Here is a 9,378-nt window from a genome sequence, read left to right as displayed (position 1 = left end):
ATTAGGTAGTTTAAGGAATATATAACTAAGTTACCATTTGTTTGCAGCTAAGAAAATAGGTTTAGGAGCAGTTAGTAGGATGTAAGAAAATGGCAATCACTTTAGTGTTAAAAGAAATGAGCTCCAAAATCCCAAACCATCCAAGGACAGCTATTGGCCCAAGGGAATTGCTGGCTGATTATATTAATTGGCTGATTATATTAATTGTGATGTTGTTTATCCCCTGGTCCCCTAGTTTCTCTGTTATGCAAACTTTCTGTCTGGACAGATAACTTACGAACTGATTTCTCCTTGAGGATGAAATGAGAACTTGGATATTGGGTGTATCAATGAAGATTAGGAGATTTCAAGAAAAACAGATATGTTTTGCAGTGCAATTCTTTTAGCAAGACCTGTCCAATATGCATGCATTCCACATTAAAATAGTAGTGATCGTACTTGCATATAGAGATAGTCAGTGCACTAGGCTGAAATGACATCCTACACAGAGCCGTCAYTGGCTTTAGCTAAGTTCTCACTCCTTTTGCACCGTATAAATGTTTGAAAGCCTGGCCTTTGCAAGGTCTTTACATTTCTTCTTTTTGAAAGGTTTAACTGTCCATACTTTAATAAAGAATTTRTTCCTGAGACACTTTTTCACTCCATGGGAACTTAATCTGCTCTTTAATCTGCTTAAGCCTTACTAACATGCTGTTTTCTACCGTGGTAGAAACATGATTTATGTAGTATTGCCAGTTATTTTGAGTTAAGACCAGTAAAGAGGTACGTTTCCCAGAGAGGAAGACAGTYCACAGGGATGACTCATAGTTTTCTTTTGTTATTGGCCTTGAGAAAAGGTTATAAAGCAATCCTAGGCTTTCTTGCTTTAGCTCCCTTAATTTCTAGTCAGTACTTGAAGAAAAGAAAGGCTTGGGAGGGAGTTTGAGGGAATGGGGGCGGCGGAGAAAGTAAAAATAAAAATAAAAAGGAYTTCTGTCTCTTATTCTCTTACATTATGTAAACAAGTATATGTCAGATGATGTTATCAGACAGTCATGTAATGTAGAGTACATCGTCAGCCTGCGTAATGAGGAGGGAGGTTGTAGGTGATGGGATGCAAGGGCCCTGGAAGATAAGGTTGTGGCTGGAAAGCGTGTTTCCTAGCAAGGCTCCCTGCAGAACTGCGCCTGCTGCACTAGCGCCTCGTGCTGCAGAGCAGCAGACATCCTGCACGACCTAGCGCACCAGTGCTCGACCGACCACTGACAACATGAGAAAACTTGYGCTCAGACAAAGGGGAAGTCAAGTAGAAAAAGGTCTGTGGTCTTGCCAATGAGTAATGGGAAGCCCAATTGGAAGTAGCTGTGGAAACCCCATTCTGTGTGAGCTGGGCTTGGCCTATCCACCAAAAGGTACTTGCTATAGATGYTCTATAGCCTGGACTAAAAAAGTTTTTACTCTTCACTGCATTTGAGATGGTGTGCTCCCTTATACTAAGGATGAGACGAACTACCTGGGTTTGGTCTAAATTTGTGGMCCAAAACATCATTTTGCTGTAGTTCTCAGCTAATTTGTTTCAAAATAAAGAATAGTGGGAGAAAACAGTTGGAGAAATGTTTACCTTCTATACACATCTATACTAGTTTCTGCACATTCCACTTTACAAGGAAACAAAACTCCAGGCAACACTTGAATGTGTTTCCAAGGAAAATGGCAAGTCAAGGTATTTTTACTGAGATCTAGTCTATATTTTTGGATGCTTAAAATATTTTCTATTTTCTAAAATGTGAACAACATGAAACAATTGCTAAGTAGGCTAACAACATTCAGAGAACAGTTGTAAATTGTCTTTTCCCTCCTCAAGAGACTTAATAGAAATAGATTTTAATAGAAATAGGAAATTAAAACAGAAATGCTACAGTCAGATTTCCATATCAAAGCTCAAATCCCACTCCATGCCCCTTTGGGGATTTAAAAAAAAATGCAAAGCAAAATGATCTTATTTTAAACATGATAATGCTATAATTGAGATCCTAAAGATCATAAATTGTTATGAATGCATAACATATGAATGTAAGTACAGACAATCTACAAAGTACTGCACAGCAACATGTGGTTTGTCATTTAAGATGGTCATGCAGCTGCAAATAGGTCTTGACTGGCAGTTGTATTGCAATACAATATTGAATTGAATATCTGTTACAATTAAACCCAGGAAGTAGGTGAAATTCCAGCAATTTTAAGGCAGAACACCCCATGTCGTTCTGTCCCTGCAGAAAGGCCTCTGCTCACAGCCTCTGGGAACCTGTCATGTCTGTACTGGGTCCATGTTTTGCATGCAGCAAAACAGCTCTTGGAGAGTTACSCTGTTGTTCTTCCTGATATAGATTAACTGGGAGTCAGCCCGAGAGATAAATGCTGCCGGTTTGAAAGGGCTGCAACTTTAAAGTACTGATTATTTGTTCTTGCCTGTATTTGCAGTTGTAAACTATGATGCAGTGGCAAATTGCAATGGCAGTGAAGTTTGTGCAAACCATCCTGGTTCATTTTTCATTTATATTTCCTTAGCTTAGCCTCAAAGATTTGTTTGTTTGTTTGGGGTGTTTTTTTGGCCACTGTTTCTTTCGTTTCTAGTCTTCTCTTCCTCTGGTAGCTACAATATTATCATTTTACATATGAACATAAAAGCATTTGGGAATGTAATTTATATGAAGAGCAGTAAGAAAAAATGTGAGGTAGCTGCTCAGTCTACATAATAAAGTGCAGATGATCAGGAACAGATCTGTAAAGCAAATCAGATAATACATGAGGACTCAGAGTTCACATTGTAAGCATTTCATGTACTGAACCAACCCTAGTCTTATCCCAGGGGGTGTATGTTCTTTAGTATGACTTGTTTCATTCTTCAGGCTGAGAAACAAAAACAAGAGGCTGAAGAAGAAGATACAAGGGAAGAACAAAAAGCTTTCACAAGCAAGAAATAGAGATTGCGTTGATGACACACAGCTAAATAAGCTAAAATAAAGATCCACCCCTCAGCTTCTGAACTCCTGCTTCCAGGCGTTCACTGGAAGCTGGTGTTCTGTAATTGGTTATTCACTTTTAATAGTTTAATCTTCCTTTCAAAGATGATATTATGGTTGCTGTGCTGGCACAGTTGCTTCACAGCATATTGTAATTTTAATGTTACTTTCCAGGAGAATAAAGGGTCTTACGTCTTTTGGCAAAATTAGCTTTATGGAGTGTCTTATGTGGCAGGAGTCAGCTTTAGTTGCTCAACATCTCTCTTGTTCTATTGCATTTGTCTGATCTTGTCCATGRGTGAGTCACTGCTGAGAGAAATTTTGCAATCGTTCTTTGAGATTTTTGTTATCACAGTAATGTTGATGAGAACCAATTAAATCATGTTAAAACATGTTTGGACAGTCTTGTCCAAAGACTGCCTTGTACCTGCAGAACAATATTCAGTAGTAGTGCCAAATMATATCAAGCAGAAATCCTCATCCACAGATCTATGAAGCTCAGCCTGCTTTCTAAAGCAGGTTCCATGACCAAAATAGAGGCTGAAAAGCTAGTTAATGTAAATCTAATATCTGTATACCTGTTGATGAATGTATAGGTAGAGGCAATACTTTTAAATATATTTCTCTTCTTCACCCTGTTACTCTTCTCAGAGATTTTCTTCACTGCACAACTAGGAATTTTAGCATTTTGAAGAGGTTGTTGGAATAGATGTCACCTCCGCTCATTCTCTTTCRGAGTTTCCTCCTTCCTCTAGTTGACTGAAGGAAGGGGGAAGAGAGCRAGTCTGATGCAAATCTCAAATACAACTAAATCAGAAATACCTTTTAGAGAAACAGATTTTGTTTTCAAAGAGCACTAAGATTTTTTTTTCTCTAAATGGGAAGAATTACTTTCAGAGTACAGTAAAATTGTTATTTTTTATAGAAACTCAAAGTTCTAGTTGATGCAATACTTAATATATTTAAAAGGAAAAAAATTAGCTTATAAAATGTTTTGAACAATTCATATTCACATTATCTACATTTAGGCTCACCATGTGCCTTCTGCATTGATCTTAATTACTTTTAATATTGTCTTCATTCTTAGTATGATGCTTTCAGTTGTCCTAAATTCTGCACTTAGTGCATCATTAAAAGTATTCTGTGCTTCACTGGCAAGATGTTTACCATCCTCTGCACAGCTATAGACTTGTTGGTTGATCCAGACAAATCCTGTTTTCCTCATGCATTCTAGTTTCAGAGCCTRGGCTGCATAAGGCCTTCACTTAAATGATATCAACAAATTTGTCACTTGATGTTTTTATATTAAGCTTGTCTCCATTCCCTTTTTTCCAATGAATCTRTCTTTCAGCATGGAGTTCCACAGGTAAATATGGTAGACATTCCTTGAAACAACCAGAAAAATACTAAATCACAACATATCCATTCTAAATTCAGTGAACTGTGATAAAAAGTCCATAAATAACTCCATGCAATTTCTGTTTAGATGTGGCTTCTTACTGTATCAGACAGAAGTGAGGTTTATTGCAGATCCCAGGGAAAGCTTGTCAGATTTCTCTGACAAGCTGCTAGGTCACGCAGCCTCTGCACCGGGCAACAGAGCCATAGCCCCGTCACTGGAGCAGTATCTGTGTTAACATTTTGTTTTGAAACATTTTGAAGAGCATGCCCAGTCATACACACTTATTGCAGACTGGTGGAGTTTCAGATCAGTTTTGGTGCCAGCAAAACAGATATCTTTAGGAAGCCCTCAGTCAAAATCTCTGCTCAGTGTGTTCTACAAATACGCTCATCACTCTTAATGGATACACAAACACTGAACAGCAACTAGTCCTTTGAACAGCCTCTGATTACAATAATGGGGATRTTCAGGTCAGGAGATCAGACTAAATCTAGACTGAATTTGCCCAAAGTCACCCACCCTATCTTCAATGTATAAGCTTCAATGTATAAGCAGAGGCCTTGGCACCCAAGTGCTTTAATCTACTGATCCAATGCCAGTGTGCCAGATTATCTGCTAACATAGACATATGTGAGACTCCTACAGGCCACAGCAGATTATTCAGGGCTGTGGCCCCCCTTTTGTGAAGTTTACAGGAGGATTTTGGAAAACGTACTTCCCATGTAGCAACTCTCAGCTCTGTCTTGCCCAGTTAAATCCAGTCCAGTTGCTGGATTTAAAATGGTATTAAAAACAAAGTTRTTGCTTTCTTATCACCAAACACATCTATGCTGATGACAACATTTCTACATAAAATTTTTATTCCAGTTACTTCAATTTTGTTCTGCAGTATTTAATCTATTCCACATTTTACTCATGTGTGAAAATATTCTAGTTTATCTTCAGTAAAAGAAGAAATCATGTTTTACAGTTTAGATCTACTCTCATTATTCTTATTAATCAATGTTACCTCTAATTCATTCTCTTTAAAACAGTTTGTATGTGGATGTGTGCTACAGCACATATATAGAATGTTTTGCTTTATTTTATTTATTTATTTTTTTTTGGTGGGGGGGGTGTTGTTCATCACTGTGCAAGCTCTACAGAGGATGTATCTATTCTGCATAGCTGGAGATGCATGTGCTGACTGGTGGTCTATTATACTAATACCAAAAAGGGTCGTAAATACATTAATCTGTTATCTGAATTTGCATACATCATCAAGCATTTATATTCTAGCATTTGACCAATGACTTAATAGTGTTCCATTTCCATTCTTGTAGACTGACTTTGCAGCTGCAGCTCTGCTTCAGTTTGTCCTCATCATGCTCCTATCTTTAATGAAACCASCTTTTAGTCAAAACTGTAGTCCTTGTTAATGATAACAATGCTGTGTTTAATAACTTTATGCACAAATGTTTTGAAGGGAAATATTCCATCCGTCAAGTCTCTGTACTCATAGATTTTTATGTAGGGAAATGTGTGCAAAACTGATAGCGGCTGTTCAAAACTGCGTTACAAGTCTGCAACTGAAAACATAAYTGTTGCTTCCAGAATCAGCTTCTTACGCAGATTACCTCCTGCTTAAATCAAATTGTGCTTTTCAACTGCAATAAAAACTAATCAAATTGTAGTTTATTTTGTTACAACACCTATTCTGCTTTGGCAAATCAAACTGACTTTTATCATTCTAACAGAAATAACTGTCTTCAAACTGCTTAACTGGCCAATAGCTTGCAGCTTTATCTTCCTTATTAAAATCCCATCAGACAGGTTCTTCATCTCGTCTGTGTATATTTTACTCTTTTTTTGTAAATATGTGTCCTGAAAAAGGTATGGAGAGTTTAAAATTCTGGAAAATAAAGTCCAAAAATTGCATTTGTGAGGAGGAGGGCATTGCAGTTCAGCCCAGCAAATTGTCAGTTGAGACCTCAAGGTCAAATTATATTTTCAGGAATGGGTTACAAACTATTTGTAACTTAATTACCTTTCAGAAAATGTATGGTGCTACATAGTAGTTGTCTATCCTACTACCCCATAAACACATGATTTTTCAAACTTACTTCATTTTGTTATTGTTACTTACTGTTATTTCCTTCAAAATTTTTAAGCATAAAAATATGTTGTGTATAGAGCTGTTTACAAAAGAAAGCCAATATTAACAGGTTCTCTTAAAGTAATGTGTTAGGGTGGCAAGTAAAAGGCACAAACTGCTTTCATCTTCCATGTGTTTTAGAGCAGAAATAGAGAATAATACCTCATCGCATATTCCTTGATCTGGTCAAATTATAGTCTCCTAAAAGTGGTTGGCAAGAGCTGAGTCTTTATGTTTTTGTTTGATCTGTTAAAACGTTTATGTGATAGGTTTATAGTGGTTTGGTTGTAGTTATTTCAATTGGCTTAATTATAGTTTTATGTGGCAAAGCTTTCTGTAGCTAAAGAGTTGAGCAATGCTTTCTTGTTCGCCCAAGACTGCTTTCAGCCCCTTATAATATATCTTCACCAGATGCAAACTCCTTGAACTAAATATCTAAATTTGGGTGGATTAAGTGGAGACAGATTTCCCTTTCCCTTTCCTTCTCCCTTTCTTTTCCTTTTTCTCTTCTCTATAGCACACTTACTTTTGCTTTGAAGGTGTAATTACTTCTTAGAAAGTTAATAAATAAATAAATAAACAAAAACAAACTTTCCCCCTCCACACGCACACAAGTGTGCACACATATGTGCACGCATACACACACACACACACAGACAAAACCAACATACCTGTTCAGAAGTTCTAGTATCTGCTTCTTTTTAATAAAAGCTTGACATTCGCATGGGGGTTACTCAGTCAGGGATTTGCTATTCTTATAAAAACATGATCCTATTTGTCCCACTTGGTCAAATTACGAGCCTGATTTGCACTTTGCAGGTAAAGCGTTACTGATGGCTGATATGTAAAGCAGCATCCGTGCCATGCTGATTTCATCTGAGAACTTTTTGAGGATGACCAAGACTTTCCTTTCAGTTGTTACTGTAACCAAGATGCTCATAACTGAAGTGAGGAGCCCTGGGTGAGTGAGATTCACCAACCAAGTGGAGGCCACAGGGTGAATCATCATCTAGACTCCACTGTCTAAAGCTCTGCTGACTGTAAATGGGCTCCAGGGTGATTATCTCATCTGCAGGTGTCTCCAGTTTAGTACTAAGTTGTTTTTCACATACACACCTTGTACTGCCTCTCCCAGCATGCAGAAGCCCACTCAGACATAGACAACACATGAGCTGGAATACTAGTGGTAGAGAAAAAAAGGGTAAATTGGGACAAAAGAATGTGGCACATGAAAAAAAAAAAAAAAGGTCTTTGGGGAGATAAGAGCTAATCCTAGTATATGCAAAGAAACAGAGCCTGGGGCCAGGGCTGAGGATAAAGATAACAAGGAACAAAGGAGAAAGAGGTGCTCGAGCTAGGAGAATACAGAAAACTGCTTTGGGGGTTATTTGAATGTGCAGGGCGATCCTGATTCTCCTGGTTCCTCCAAATCCTATGAAGCCGGTACTCTGGGCTTGTGGATTTCTTTAGATACTTGTTGATGGAAACCATCACATGTAAAGTTTTCAATGTGTTTCAGCAAGCAGTCACACTATATCTTGGTAAGCATAAGCCTTCAGGATGTCTGAAAGCATGCAAACAACATATATATCACTTCTATAGATTTTCTTGTCTAGAATTGCTAACTGTTACTATTACACAAGCAACTTTTTAATTCCAGTATTTCCAAAATTTCTGATTGTTTTACCCATCATCTTATTTTTCTTTAATTTCTGGTGGTGGGGTGATGTCATTTGATAGATCTGTGACATAAAATACATTAAAAATTACAGAGGTTTGAATGATTCTATTCATACTTGAAGACCATAAATGATTTGTAGAAAAATAGAGAAAGTGAGGTGTAATAATTATTTTTGGGTGGAAATTAACAACACATAATAGGAAAAAAATACATACATTCTCCTTTAAGTATACATTTGCTAATGCTGTAAAGTGAAAATGAAAACACAAAACAAGCTGATAGATTTCCTAGTAGTCAATTTTCAGTGTAAGGCCAAACTCCATTAGACAGGTTGGTGCCTTTCACATCTCAGGTGCAGTTCTGTTCCAGTAATATTCGGTAATATTGTGCTTTTAATTGAAAATAGCTTGCCTGTAACTTCTTCAGAAGGTGTTGAACAGGATTAAGAGAGAGTAGCATGTTGTATAAAAGTCTTTTATTAATTTTTTTTTAACTTCTTCCCCCTTCAAGAAAAAATATATCAACTCAAGAAAAAAAACAAGATCCAGGTACTAATGGGAGACTCTGAATCCCAGTTTCATGGTAATGCTGAAGCGTAGCCTCAACGTGGGTGACCCAGCTCAGGCAGTTTCAGCCTCTTCTCTCTCCTCTCACTCACAGCTCTCACAACTTCTCCCTTGCTAACACAGCTGTAAAAGCATGCAGCACTGTGGACGTAATACCCTCCAGTCCCGTAGAGACAGCCACGCCAGCACATTYGCGCCAAGCTCTGCCGGTGTGCGCTGCTCCCGGGTGCTGCGATGGGCAGTGCCAAGGCATTTGAAGCCCTATGGCTGCTGCCCGGCTCCCCAAGCCCGCCTGCCACGCTGCTCCTCTCCTCGCCATTCCCAGGCAGCATCGCTTGGCCCCGTGACAGCAGGGAACTCAGGGCTGCAATGATTTGCACTCATCATATGAGTTATAGCTGAAATACATCAGTTTCCCCAGATATACTAATTTGGTTGCTATTCTATTGCTCAAATAATCCCTGTAATGCTAATATTCTGCACCTTTATGACTGCTAGAAGTGTAGGTTATCTGCTCTCACCGACTAGCAGTTTTCAAAATTGGCACTGTGCAGTTTTGCAAATTTATTATGCAGTTACACAGTTTATCAGGG

Source organism: Rhea americana, unplaced genomic scaffold, assembly GCF_003343005.1.
Source record: "Rhea americana isolate MKP2758 unplaced genomic scaffold, rheAme1 scaffold_40, whole genome shotgun sequence".
In the NCBI taxonomy this organism is placed as follows: domain Eukaryota; kingdom Metazoa; phylum Chordata; class Aves; order Rheiformes; family Rheidae; genus Rhea; species Rhea americana.
The sequence above is the reverse complement of the archived record's forward strand: the minus strand, read 5'-3'. Positions refer to the sequence as shown.